The sequence below is a fragment of the Balaenoptera acutorostrata genome, chromosome 2 (assembly GCF_949987535.1).
Source record: "Balaenoptera acutorostrata chromosome 2, mBalAcu1.1, whole genome shotgun sequence".
NCBI lineage: Eukaryota > Metazoa > Chordata > Mammalia > Artiodactyla > Balaenopteridae > Balaenoptera > Balaenoptera acutorostrata.
The window spans coordinates 103,917,933-103,932,767 of record NC_080065.1 but is presented as its reverse complement, the minus strand read 5'-3'; the positions used below and the strand labels follow the sequence as shown (position 1 = coordinate 103,932,767).

The window sequence follows — 14,835 nt, the reverse complement described above, 5'->3', positions numbered from 1 at the left end:
CATGGTCCCAAATCATGCCCAGAACTAACTACTTAATCAGGTGATATGTTCTCCTGGGCTTTTCTCTACGCATTTACATTCTTATAAGTGCACAGAGGGGAATATGTAGTTTTGCACAACGGATCATTTTACTCCCCCGCTTCTGACACGCTCTGCATTATAACTAGAATAAAATCCATACTTTCCACTGTGGCCTCCAAGATTCCACACAATCCTGTCCCTGCCTCCCTCTGTGACCTCCTCTTGTGCCAGGAGGTGTGACGGTGTTCTCCCCACAGGGCCTTTGCATGTGCTGTTCATGCTGCTTGGAGAGTTCCGTCACAATCCTTGCTTGACCGTTTCTTCTCAACTTTCAAGTCTCAGCTCAAAATTCATCTGCTCATAAGCCTTTCCTGGATGCCCTCTCTAAATTAGTACTTCCCTCCTCTGTCTCAACTTTCTATCTCTTTTGAATCCTGTTACCTTGTTTCAGGCAACAGAGTTCTACCACTGGGGTTTGAATCCTCTCTTTACTCCATGCTAGCTAAATTACTTCACCTTTTTGCGCTTTAGGTTTCCCATCTAAAACTGAGGATAATTATGCACTTACTTTTTAGGGTGTTATGAGTTAATATTTGTAAACCATGAACAAGTTGCCTAGAACGTAATGCGCTCTGTTTGATAAATTGATACAATTTTTCCTTAGCACTTGCAATGAGAGGAAATCATTTCTTCCTTTGCTGTTTATCCTCTCCCTTCTCCAGAATGTAAGATCTGTAAGTGCAGGGACCTTGTCCATTCTGTTCTTAGGCCAAGAAGAGTGCCTGACTCATAGCACCCTTAATAAGTAAAGGCTGAATGCATGAATATTCAGATCTTACCTCCTGCATAGGGTTCTGAGTGCACAAGAGGTAAGTTTTTTTGTTTTTTGTTTTTTTTAACTTCTGGCTGCATCTCACTGCATGTGGGATCTTAGTTCCCTGACCAGGGATTGATCCCGTGCCCCTTGCAGTGAAAGTGCGGAATCTCAACCACTGGACAGCCAGGCAAGTACCAAGAGATAAGTTTAAAATGGAAAACATGGTCCTGCTTTTATTAAAAACTTAACTTTAATACACTGTCCACCACTTAGTGCTATCACCATATCTTGCCCTGTTATACTAGAAATGGACGTAACTCCTCTAACCTCCAAAGTAGGCCTAACCCAGCTGCAATACTCTCTTGTGTCTTACTTTTCCAAAGAGCACAGCAGAGCAAAGACTGCTAACATATCCTGCCCACTGTCCGCAGCACATGGTGGGATGTAGCTCCAGGACCTTGCTTCAGATGTGCAAGATCACCCATCCATTAAACCATTGATGTTTCTATTGCTGAAAAAACAAACAAACAAAAAACAAAGAGCACCGCATACAGAAGGTCAGTGTAGTAGCAGCCTCACTGCTAGAAAAACACTAGCAGCAGTTATCATAAGCAAAAATGACATTCCCAGATTCCAGCACAATCCAGACCTGTACTGCAGTTGCCAGCCAATTTATTTAGGATTATCTGCGGGATGGAGGAAAGAGAAAAGTTCTTGTTTAAGCCTGTCAGGTTACTAGTCATACTGTGCTGGTTGGCCAGGGTCTGTGAACCTAAACTCTACTGGGAAAAATCTTCTGTAGAGAGGTTAGTTGTGCTTTCATGCGCTCCTCTTGCAGAAACCCAAGCTTTCTCCAGCTGTGCTGTAGCTACTGTCACCACCAAGATGGTGGGTGCTTCAGAGGTCCAGTAAGGCCACATGGACATAAACTTTCCTACTCTGAAAGATGCATTTAAAAACGATTTTTTTCCTGCAGATATTTTCTTGCTGCATTAGGTCCAAACTGGGTCATCTATCCAAGGCTAAGAAACAAGATAAAAGAGAAAAAAAATTAGCAAAAAATCCATTAGATTGCTACCTACTAAACTGAGCTTGAGGAAAAGCCAGGTCTGAGGTGTTTCGTTCCTGGTGCTATCAATGGATCTTTTTTTTGAAATTGAAGTACAGTTGATTTACAATGTTGTGTTAGTTTCAGGTGTACAGCAAAGTGATTCAGTTATACAGACACATATATCTATTTTTTTTAGATTCTTTTCCCTTATAAGTTATTAGAAAATATTGAGTATAGTTCTCTGTGCTATACAGTAGGTCCTTGTTGGTTATCTATTTTATATTTAGTAGTGTGTATGGGATAAATTAATGAGTCTTAAGTTCATGCAAATTACAGCTGCCTTTACAGTATAGGGTCCCCTAGAGAACATCTTGTGATTCCAGGAAAAAAAATTCTATCTCCGTCCAAGGTTTGATTCTGACTTATGCAGTATGAGTTCCTGGAAAGCCTGTGTTGGTTCCCAAATGAATCCATTTTCGTATTAAACTTGGCTACTGTGGTCTATATGTGCTCAATCACCCTGCACAGCTGCAATCTCAAACCAGCTGCAGCTCAGTGACAGCTGACAGAATTACTATGAGAGCCAGTGAGTGAGGTCGGGGGCTCTGCAGCCAGGAACCACGCCCCAATCATGCCACAGGTGGTCTAGTGAAGACACCGTTCTCCTTGCAGCTGGATACTAGACGCCACCACTCACCTTTAACTGGTACCTTTGTTTTTTTTTTTTTTTTAAACATTTTTTTTTTTTTTTTTTGTAGCTACTTTATTTTTATTTATTTATTTATTTTTGGCTGTGTTGGGTCTTCGGTTCGTGCGAGGGCTTTCTCTAGTTGCGGCAAGTGGGGGCCACTCTTCATCGCGGTGCGGGGACCGCTCTTCATCGCGGTGCGCGGGCCTTTCACTATCGCGGCCCCTCCCGTTGCGGGGCACAGGCTCCAGACGCGCAGGCTCAGCAGTTGTGGCTCACGGGCCCAGCTGCTCCGTGGCATGTGGGATCTTCCCAGACCAGGGCTCGAACCCGTGTCCCCTGCATTGGCAGGCAGATTCTCAACCACTGCGCCACCAGGGAAGCCCTAACTGGTACCTTTAAGTCTCTTCTTCTGGCTCCCCCCACAAGAATGAGGACATGAGAACAAGCTAAGAGCATTAGAGAACAGTGTACACGAATAAAGCAACCCTCTTTGGCAGTGTATCATACACCTCACTCTGTGACTAGCCAGAGCCCAGCTGTGAGTCTGGGAAGTGGTGTATTAGCTTCCCAGCAATGGCTGAGAAAGCCTTCATTCTCGCTCTTGTGGGCCTGTGGCTGAGCACACCTCATGGACGGCACAGTTGGGTTGATTTTGCATTGACATTTCTGAAAGTAAGAATAACGCACACAACCTTTTTTTTCTTTTATTCTTTTTGCAGTTTTTTTTTTTTTTTTTTGTAAACAGAAGAACGGGATTATTGGAAAGACTACAACGCAAGACTGAAGCAAATACCCCTCATGAAGATCTTGGTACTTGTGCCAGGTGGAGCTTGGCGACGGAGCCGATACTCAGCTTGCTAGGCTCCCTCGTGAGATTTCGTTTGAAGAAGTTTGGCGCTGCTCAGTCGCCGTAGCTACACCCTTCGCGGAAGCGACCGGGAGCGTGGAGACCGCAGTTTACTAAGTTGTCTCACTGGCTTACCGTTGATGGCCATGCCCAAGGCTCACTTTTACATCTTGATTCGAGTCTGCATTCCGAATGCCCGCGGACTTCCTTGTGCCCAGTAAGTAAAGAAGCTCGCCGTTGGCCTGGTGCTAGGATAGCGTCACGGGTACACGCGCCTTTGTAGGGAGCAGGGGGCGGGGTGACAGGGGCACCAACCCTCCGGGAGAAGAGGGCCCCGCCTCCAGGCCACGCACCCCCCTGGTTGGAGGCAGCGCGGGGGCGGAGCGAGGTCCTGGCTCAAAGCCTAGGAGTGACCTTTCTTATTACAAGGGCTTTCTTATCTTTCAGCGCCCTGGAGGCTAGCCTTTCCGGGTTTCGGTGAGCCCCAGAATTAAGGGGTACAACGTCAAAAGGCAGATGTGGACAAAGGGCTAAGAGTGCAAGGGGCTGGTGTAGGGGCGAGCTTTCAGTGACGGGACTGCGTTGGAGATTTAGGCTTGAGTTACAGAGAGACTTTTCTTGCTCTGCCTGAGAGTTGAAACCAAACTTTCAGAGTTGTAGAACCATAGCTGTCTGTTTGGCATCTCCAGCCATAGCTTCACTTCGCTTACTGTAAGCAGTTTGCCCAAAATTGAAATCGTGTTCCCTCCAAAAGCTGATCTTCTCCCACTATTCCTTATTTTGATGAATGGCCCACCATAACCTAGATTCTCAAGCCAGAAATATGGGGGTTATTTCTGTCGTTCTTCTCGTAAATCCTATTAATCAAAAAGACCTATTGACTCCATTTCCAAAAATAGGTAACTATTAAGAACCTACTGTATAGCATAGGGACCTCTACTCGATACTCTGTAATGCCCTATATGGGAAAAGACTCTAAAAAAGAGTGGATATATGTATATGTATAACTGATTCACTTTGCTGTACAGCAGAAACTACACAACATTGTAAATCAACTATATGCCAATAAAAGTTAATTTAAAAAAAAATCTCCAAATTACCCTCTCTTCAACATTTCCTCTGCATTACTTCTGGTCTCAATTTTTCCCAATAGGTTTCTATCTGTTACCCCTGCCCACCTACAATCAATTCTCAATTATGGGGCAGAGTGATCTTTCCATGATGTAAACATTTCTCTGGAGTAATCCTGCTTAAAATATTTTAAGCACAAAATTCAAACACCTAAATGTGCTCTGACTCTGCTTGCTCTCGTGCCCATACCCTGTCTCCAATCTAGCTAGTACTTCTGTTGCCTGAAGAGTATTCAGTATAGTTCCCTGTGCTATACAGTAGAACCTTGTTGTTTATCCATTTTATATATAATAGTTTACATCTACTAACCCCAAACTCCCAATCCATCCCTCCCCACCCTCCTCCCTCTTTGCAACCACAAGTCTGCTCTATGTCTGTGGGTCTGTTTCTGTTTTGTTGATAGGTTCATTTGTGTCATATTTTAGATTCCACATATAAGTGATATCATATGGTATTTGTCTTTTTCTTTCTGACTTACTTCACCTAGTATGAGAATCTCTAAGTCCATCAACGTAGGAAGCAACAAAATTAAGAACCATTAAAAGATACTGCCTATGGGCAACTTGTGTGTCAACATACGTTAATGGGTGTTTTTTATGTGCATGTGCTTAGTTTGCTCTGCTGAACCTCTTTGTACTTACACTTTTTCTTATCAGTTCCACAGGAAAGAGAAAAGCTGGAATAGAAATTCAAAACAATAAGAAAATCATACATGGGTTGCTTTGTCTGTTAGTGCATAGACTCACTTTGGCTTGAGGAAACGTTTTGAAATTGATTTTAGAAAAGATTATTAAAGAGGTCTTTAATAATGCACTTAATATTTGCAATGTCTACAGCACATAGCTCATTGTTTACTTTTTCTAATTTTCATCATCCTGATTTAATAAAAGAAAACTATTAGGCTACTGGTTCATTTATGTTAGTTCATTAGCTATAACTTAACATTTGCAAACATTTCTGTTAACCTCAGAAATTAGAATTTAAACTTGATGTGATGCAGTATTAATGTTTCTTAATTTTTGTTGAGAAGAGAAAAAGAACTGCTTATCTATAGACGATGTTGAAAGGTTTGTGATTTTCCTGTGTCATTTTATGTATTTTATTTTTGCTATTTCCTGATTATCTTTTTCAATGCTTCTCGTTTTATTTTGTTGTGAATCATTTCATGGGAGAAGGCATAGATTTTTACCAAAATTTGTTTCCAGGAACTTGACTTTTATCAATGAAACATTTAAAAAAAACTTTTATTTCAGTTGTTTTTGCTTTTTGTTTGTTTGCTTTGTTTAGTTTTTCGTTTGCTGGACAAACACTAAGTAATTTTATATGCACTAAAAAGTAACTTCAACAATGACTCTCTGTATAGTTTGACAACTTCTCTGATTTAAGGAGAAGAGCTATGATGGTGTGACTCTGGAATGTCACATATAAATGTGGGTAAGTTCAGACACAAACGTATTCCAAATACCTCCTCTCAGAGGATCATTACTTCTTCAACCTCCACTCCCCAGGAAGCTACTTAACGTGTTACAGGAGTGATGCTGGCCTCTTAAGTCCGATAGATTTTAGCTCAGATAGTGGCTCTGATGCCCATATTAGGGTAATTGCAGGAACATGTTTCTTTGTTATAGGAATATGGTATGTTAATAACTTATTTGGTTGGGTGGTGGGATATAAACAGAAAACCCCACATGGCTTCTACATACAGTTTCTTTTCTTTTGGAGAGATGGTATAGAGTAAATATTAACACTTCAAATGAGACAGATCTGTTTTACTTTTTACTAATTCCATTATTCCCTCAAATTGTTTCACTTCCCTGAACTTAAGTTTCTTACTTAAAATATGTGGGAAAGGTAAACACTGAATACTCTGGCTATAATATTCTTCTTTCTGACACAGCAGCTTTCCTAGGCAAATATCAATTGCATTCAACAAATAGACGATAGTATTTGTTAGGCAGGTTTTACAGCAGTACTGAGAAGTAACAAATCTAACATTTGTTTTAATTTTTTTAATGTTTTTTTATTGTGGTAAAGTCACGTAGTATAAAACATACTATTTTAACCCTATTTAACCATACAGTTCAGTGGCACTAAGTACATTCACATTGTTGTGCAGCTCTCACCATCATCCACTCCTGAATTTTTCACCTGCCTAAACTGAAACTCTGTCCCCATTAAACACTAACTCCCCATTCCCCCTCCCCCACCCCCCCACCTCCCGGCCCCTGGTATCTACCAATGTACTTTCTGACTCTATGAAGTTGACTATTCTAGGTACCTTGTGTAAGTGGAATCAAACAGTATTTGTCTGCACCTAATGTATATTGGAATGCATTTTTAAGGTTAACTTAATATATGTCCTGCAAACAGATTGTACCTTCTTTCCGCCCCCACCCCCCTGTGCTATACAGTAGGCCCTCACCAGCCATCTACTTCATTCATAGTAGTGTACATATGTCAATCCCAATCTCCCAATCCATCCCACTCCCCTCTCCCCACTTGGTGTCCATACGTTTGTTCTCTACATCTGTGTCTCTATTTCTGCTTTGCAAATAGGTTCATCTGTCCCATTTTTCTATATTCCACATATATATGTTAACATATGATATTTGTTTTTTTCTTTCCGACTTACCCCACTCTGCATGACAGTCTCTAGGTCCATCCACATCTCTGCAAATGGCACAGTTTTGTTCCTTTTTATGGCTGAGTAATATTCCATTGTCTATATTTACCACATCTTCTTTATCCATTCCTCTGTTGATGGACATTTAGGTTGCTTCCATGTCGTGGCTATTGTAAATAGTGCTGCAATGAACATTGGGGTGCATGTATCTTTTGGAATTATGGTTTTCTTTGGGTATATGCCCAGGAGAGGGATTGCTGGTTCATATGGTAGTTCTATTTTTAGTTTTTTAAGGCACCTCCATACTGTTCTCCATAGTGGCTGTATCAATTTACATTCCCACCAACAGTGTAGGAGAGTTCCCTTTTCTCCACACCCTCTCCAGCATTAATTGTTTGTAGATTTTTTGATGATGGCCATTCTGACTGGTGTGAGGTGATACGTCATTTTGGTTTTGATTTGCATTTCTCTAATAATTAGTGATGTTGAGCATCTTTTCATGTGTTTGTTGGCCATCTGTATGTCTTCTTTGGAGAAATGTCTATTTAAGTCTTCTGCCCATTTTTTGATTGGGTTGTTTGTTGTTTTGATTTTGAGCTGCATGAGCTGTTTGTATATTTTGGAGATTAATCCCTTGTCAGTTGCTTTGTTTACAAATATTTTCTGCCATTCTGAGGGTTGTCTTTTTGTCTTGTTTATGGTTTCCTTTGCTGTGCAAAAGCTTTTAAGTTTAATTAGGTCCCATTTCTTTATTTTTATTTTCATTACTGTAGGAGGTGGGTCAGAAAACATCTGTGATTTATGTCAGAGTGTTCTGCCTATGTTTTCCTGTAAGCGTTTTATAGTGTCCGGCCTTACATTTAGGTCTTTAATCCATTTTGAGTTTTTTTGTGTGTATGGTGTTAGGGAGTGTTCTAATTTCATTCTTTTACATGTAGCTGTCCAGTTTTCCCAGCACCACTTGTTGAAGAGATTGTCTTTTCTCCATTGTATATTCTTGCCTCCTTTTTCACAGATAAGGTGACCATAAGTGCGTGGGTTTATCTCTGGGCTTTCTATCCTGTTCCACTGATGTATATTTCTGTTTTTGTGCCAGTACCATACTGTCTTGATTACTGTAGCTTTATACTATAGTCTGAAGTCAGGGAGCCTGATTCCTCCAGCTCCGTTTCTTTTCTTTTTTTTTTTTTTTTAATGAGGATCTTGAATCAGATGTGTATGTTTGATTGATTGATTGATTGATTGATTTTGGCTGTGTTGGGTCTTCGTTTCTGTGCGAGGGCTTTCTCCAGTTGTGGCAAGCGAGGGCCACTCTTCATCGCGATGCGCGGGCCTCTCTCGTTGCGGAGCACAGGCTCCAGACGCGCAGGCTCAGCAGTTGTGGCTCACGGGCCCAGCCGCTCTGCGGCATGTGGGATCTTCCCAGGCCAGGGCTCGAACCCGTGTCCCCTGCATTAGCAGGCAGATTCTCAACCACTGCGCCACCAGGGAAGCCCAGCTCCGTTTCTTCTTTTTCAAGATTGCTTTGGCTATTCAGGGTCTTTTGTGTTTCCATACAAATTGTAAAATTTTTTGTTCTAATTCTGTGAAAAATGCCACTGGTAATTTGATAGGGATTGCATTGAATCTGTAGATTGCTTTTAGTAGTATAGTTATTATCACAATATTGATTCTTCCAATCCAAGAACATGGTATATCTCTCCTTCTGTTTGTGTCATTTTTGATTTCTTTCATCAGTATCTTATAGTTTTCTGAGTACAGGTCTTTTGCCTCCTTAGGTATTTATTCCTGGGTATTTTATTCTTTTTGTCGCAATGGTAAATGGGATTGTTTCCTTAATTTCTCTTTCTGATCTTTCATTGCTAGTGTATAGGAATTTCACATCAGGAAGTGTTTTAATATAGTCACTATGAAAAACAGTTTGGAGGTTCCTCAAGTAATTAAAAATAGAACTGCCATATGATCCAGCAATTCCATTTCTGGGTGTATATCCAAAGAGAACAAAATCATTATGTTGAAGAGACATCTGCAGTGTCATGGTCATTGCAGCATTATTTCATAATCAAGACATGGAAACAACCTAAGTGTTGACAGCTAAATGGATAAACAAATTTTGATACACACACATACACATCAGAATATTATTCAGCCATGAATAATTGAACTTTGAATTCATGAGTATTTCATGAAGAATTGAACTTCTTTCAATTGATATGTCTGTGAGTTTCATTTATATTGTTGTACGTGGATTTTGATTTTTATTCTCATTGTTACATACTACGATTATGGACATATACCACAGTTTATTTATCCCTTCTAGTGCTGATAAGCATTAATAGTGTAGTTGGCAGTTTTGGCCTATTATAAACAGTGATGTTATAAACATTCTAGTTCCTATACTTTTGTAATCCATCTATGTATTAGGTGTACACCTAAGAAGGAAGGAAGAAAATAGAGAACAAAATTATATAGTTCTAAAATTAAATGACTTTAAAATATAAATAATAGACGATAGACTCACACATGACCATCTACTTAAGCAAATAATCTGAAATATTTTCCATTAGATATCACACATGGCTCTACTGATGTTCAAAGAGAGAAAATTTAACCAAATAGACTTAAATGAAATTAAACACATCTTTGTCTGTCTTTGATGATTCAAATGTACCCTGGAAGGACCTTACATATATAAATAAAAGTTGTTAACTTTGGACTGTCACAGTGGTGAAAGACTGTTTAGAATAGATCAGCTTAAGCAGATTGCATTATATAAACTGAAAAAATCCAACTCTGGGGAAATTTTTTAGAGTATTTAAAGTTTTGTCTTTTCATCTTTATTTTCATTTAAGAAAACTTTTTTTTCTGAAAATAATTGGCTCTGAAAAGTATCTTTTTTTTTTTTTTTTTAATGGCTGTGTTGGGTCTTCGTTTCTGTGCGAGGGCTTTCTCTAGTTGTGGCAAGCGGGGGCCACTCTTCATGTCAGTGCGCGGGCCTCTCACTCTTGCAGCCTCTGTTATTGCGGAGCACAGGCTCCAGACGCGCAGGCTCAGTAATTGTGGCTCACGGGCCCAGTTGCTCCGCGGCATGTGGGATCTTCCCAGACCAGGGCTCGAATCCGTGTCCCCTGCATTGGCAGGCAGATTCTCAACCACTGCGCCACCAGGGAAGCCCTGAAAAGTATCTTTTAATAAAGATTTTTAAAAACTTTTTTCTAAACCTCTAACCCATAAAAAAAACTCACTGAATTACAATATGCTGCATTAATTTCCATCTATTGTTAATTTAAAACTCAGTGGATTTTCTTACACTAAACATACTGTGTAACCAGCACTGAGATCCAGAAATAGGTCATTACTGTACTACAGTACTATACGATCTGCAGTTGCTGAATCCATGGATGCAGAACTGTGTATAAGGAGGAACCACATAGAGGGAGGGCCAATTATAGGTTATACTCAGATCTTCAACTGTGTGCAGGGTTGTTCAACAACTCTCTCATTGTTCGAGGGTCAACTGTACATTGTGATTCAGCTTCTCCTTCTGCCAGATTCTGCCTTTCTCACATTCTTCCAGGTGAACTTCCTAAGAGCATTGTCCATTAACTTTCCCATTAAAAAGCCCCATTTTCAGGAAACCCGATCTAAGATAGTACCAGCACAAATCCCAGAACATCCATATGGAGAACTATTAGGCTTGCTAAGGAATGAGGAAAACCATGTGCTGCCGTTGCTGCAGGATTTGACTAATATGTACCAATATAGCATGAGGAGACAAGAGTAGATGCACCCGATTGTATATGTTGAGGATGCTGAATGAAGGGGAACAGAACAAAAAAGAAAGTTGGGGATGGGGGAGTTTATCAATATGGGAGATAGTCCTGTGAAATAGAATTTAACACTCTGGCATCTACAGTGGGAGATCATGCTATTCTCTCCTAGGATAGCTATTAGAAACATGTAAAAAAAAAATAGTGACACAAAATAAATTAGGTAGGAATGTCTGAGTTATCAGGGCTGATGATGGAAAAAGGATTCCAAGATTCAGAAAGAGAGGTAGGTAGGATATATTACATAAAGCTGGATAAACAGCTGACAGTATTTCATGCGAAGGCCTAGAGGACATGCCAGGTGACAGTACTAAGCAAGTAACTGGTGAAAGGGGAACAAAAATTGTTTAGGAGCTCAGGGATGGCTGTTCTCTCTAGGCTATGAATGACAGTAAAAGATGCTGTTTTAGGACTGGGAATCCTGATAGCAATTAATTTGATTGCATCTCAAAATAACAAAGAGGAGATGGTAGTGCTTAGCAATCAAAAGCAAGGTAAGTGCAATGATCACAACGAGCAACAAGATCTGTGTGGCAGATGAGGAAGCTTGACTCACAGTGAGATATAGAAATGGTTAACAGGATATGTTAGTCCTTACAGAAATATGAATATGCAGCAAGCAAGCATTTTGCATAATATGTACAATCAAAATAAATAAAAATAAATGATAAGGAGGCAGAGGGAATCTGCCCATTAAAAAGCTGCCCACAATTTTTTCCCCCTAGATTCCAGATGTGATCTGATTCTCAGACCATGAACCCATTGACTGGAAGAGAGGCCTATGATGAAAGATCATTTTTCACTGTGACAAATGTATAACAGTAATTCCCCTGTACTTTACCTAGGTGACCCCTGAACTTTAATTCAGGTGCCTCAGCCCTGGGAAAAGGGAAATGTCCAGATCATTCAAGGGTTGATGTAAACATGAACATAGTGAGGAAGAAATTCCATATATTAAAAGGAACAAAATAGAATGTCTAGAACCCAAAATACGTTATGTGCAGATTAAACACCACAGAAAAAATATCAGTGAGCTTAAGGACATAACAATAGAAATTATCCATACAGATATATTTACCTTTGGTGAAATATGGGATGGTACTAAGAACTCTAACAATAGTGTTACTAGAGTTCCAGGAAGGAGGTTTACAGGAATTGAATAAATAATGGCTAATACTTTCGAAATGTGTTCAAAATTATAAGGCTACATGTCCTAGAAGCTCAAAAAATTCTAATCAAGAAAAAGAAAAGCAAAGGCACATAATTCAAATTTTATAAAATCATTGTTAAAGAGAAAATTTTAAAAGCAGCCAGAGAAAAGAGAGATTAAATGCAGGGGAATAACCATAAGAAAGTTGTAGACTTTTTATCAGAAACAATGCAAACCAGAATATTTTGGAACAACATCTTTAAAATGTTGAAAAAAAGTCTGTCAACCTAAAATTCTATATCCAGAAAAAATATTCTTCAGAAATGAAGCTAAAATAAAAATATGTTCAGGAAAAGAAAAACTTGGAGAATTCATCACCCAAAGATGTGCACAAGAAGAAAATTTATAGTAAATTTCTTCAGGCTGAAGAAAGAGTAAACTAGAGTTTTACTAAGAAATAAAAAATACTGTGAATAGTCACTATGTAGGTAAATTTTTAAAAAATTCCTTCATTTAAAAATTTCTTTAAAGTGTATTTTATTGTTTAAATTATAAAATAATAATATATTTGTGGGGTTTATGACATATGAAGATGTAGATTATTTGACAATAAAAGTATAAATAAGAGGAGGGCATAATAGAAATATACTGTTATACATTTCTTACATTAAAACTCAAGAGGCATAACATTACTTGAAGAAAGACTGTGATAAGATGCATATTGCAAACCCTAGAGCTCCTACTGCATAAACGTAAAAGTTATAACTAGTAAGACCATGGTAAAGAAAAATTGAATATTGAAAATATTTAAACAGTCATAAAGAATGCAGGGACGGAGAACAAAAAATATATGGGACACGTCCTCCTCAGCATCATGGCCACCCTCAGACCTCTCATGAAGCCAAAGATCAAAAAGAGAACCAACAAATCCATCCAGCACCAGTCAGACCGATATGTCATAATTAAGCAGAACTGGCAGAAGCCCAGGGGCATGACAGTAGGGTGCGCAGGAGATTCAGGGGCCAGATTTTGATGTCCAACTTTGGTTACTGGAACAACAAGAAAACAAAGCACTTGCTGACCAGTGACTTCTGAAAGTCTCTGTCCACAGTGTCAAGGAGCTTGAAATGCTGCTGATGTGGAACACATATTACTGGGCTGTGATTTCTCACATCGTCTCCTCTAAGAACCACAGAGCCATTGTGGAAAGAGCAGCCTAGCCGGCTGTCAATCACCAATCCCAATGCCAGGCTGCACAGCGAAGAAAATGAAGAGGCAGCTTGTGTGCACATTGTATTCGTGTTAATAAAACCATAAAACTCAAAAAAGTATACATATGGGACAAATTGAAAACAAATAGCTGGATGGTACACTTAGAAACAACCATGTAAATCATTAGATTAATTATAAATGCTCTAAACTTTCTTTAAAAAAGCCAAAGAATATTACACTGGATTTAAGAGCTAAATCCAATTTTATATCATCTGGAGGAAGTGCATTTTAAATATGGAGTTACAGATAGTCCAACAGTAAGAGAATGGGAAAATATACAGAGAAGTCCTCACAACCAGGAATATTGACAAAGATGAGAAGGGGAATTTCATAAAAATAAAAGTGTCAATTCTGAATCCCTGTGAACCTAGTACCAGAGATTCATAAATCTATGAAGCAAAAACTGCAAAAAATCTGCAAACAAAATGAGACAAATCCACATTATAGTTGAAATTTCTGCAGAAAATTACTAAGGATATAAAAGATGTGAATAAAATATCAACCAGCAGGACATACCTGAAATTTATAGAATAATTCACTGAACAATGGAACATACAAAGTCTTTTTAAAGAGCACATTCAACAGGTGGAACAAAAAATAAAATTAATTAATGAATAACTGAAAAAAAAGAAACTGAACAGTTGTTTGGGACACCTTCCATCTGATTTCACATTAAATGGAGGCATATTGTGGAAATGAATCCTTAATGGCTATCCAGACTTTAAAAGTGCTCACATCAGTTATTAAAGCTAATAGGAACAATTTCAGTTTAAAAGCAGGACTTCCTGTCCACTTAATACTACAGTAGTATTGACTACATTACTTGGAAATGCCCTATGTCTAATTTTCCATACCTTAACTGGAGGAGAATATTGTCTCGAATGCAGATGCCTCAGATACCTTGTAATTTTATGTAACCAATTTCAATGGACTTTATGCCATTTTTAGCTTGTCACCTATGTGTGATTATCCCAGAAAACAATCTCTTTTCCCCCAAACTCACTATTTATGTACTTCTTATGTTTAATTACTGAACCTTAGTACTTCCCCATTGAAGAATGGGCTTATAAGTATACTTCCTCATGATTATATGATTTTTAGACTAGATGGTTTATTTGGTAGATTTCCTAGCATCATCTCCCTGGGCTCTAAGTTATTTAATACATTAATTTTGGGCAGTTCATCATGATGAACTGATGGTGTTAATTTTTTATTATAGCCTATTTAGTACTTTCATCCTCTAAGATCACAAAGATTTTCTTTGATATTTTCTTAAACAAATTGTGGTATAGCCAAACCATAAAAAGAAACAAACTACTAGACACACAGCATTGACGAATCTCAAAAAATGTGCTGAGCTACCTAGGACACAAAAGAACACATACCATATGAACCCATGTAT

The 14,835-nt window shown here is 38.9% G+C and overlaps 1 pseudogene; it reads left to right on the top strand.

Annotated features, from left to right (window-relative positions):
• The first annotated feature begins 13,035 nt into the window (after positions 1-13,035).
• Positions 13,036-13,478, top strand: LOC130707144 (60S ribosomal protein L32-like; annotated as a pseudogene).
• The last annotated feature ends 1,357 nt before the right edge of the window (positions 13,479-14,835 follow it).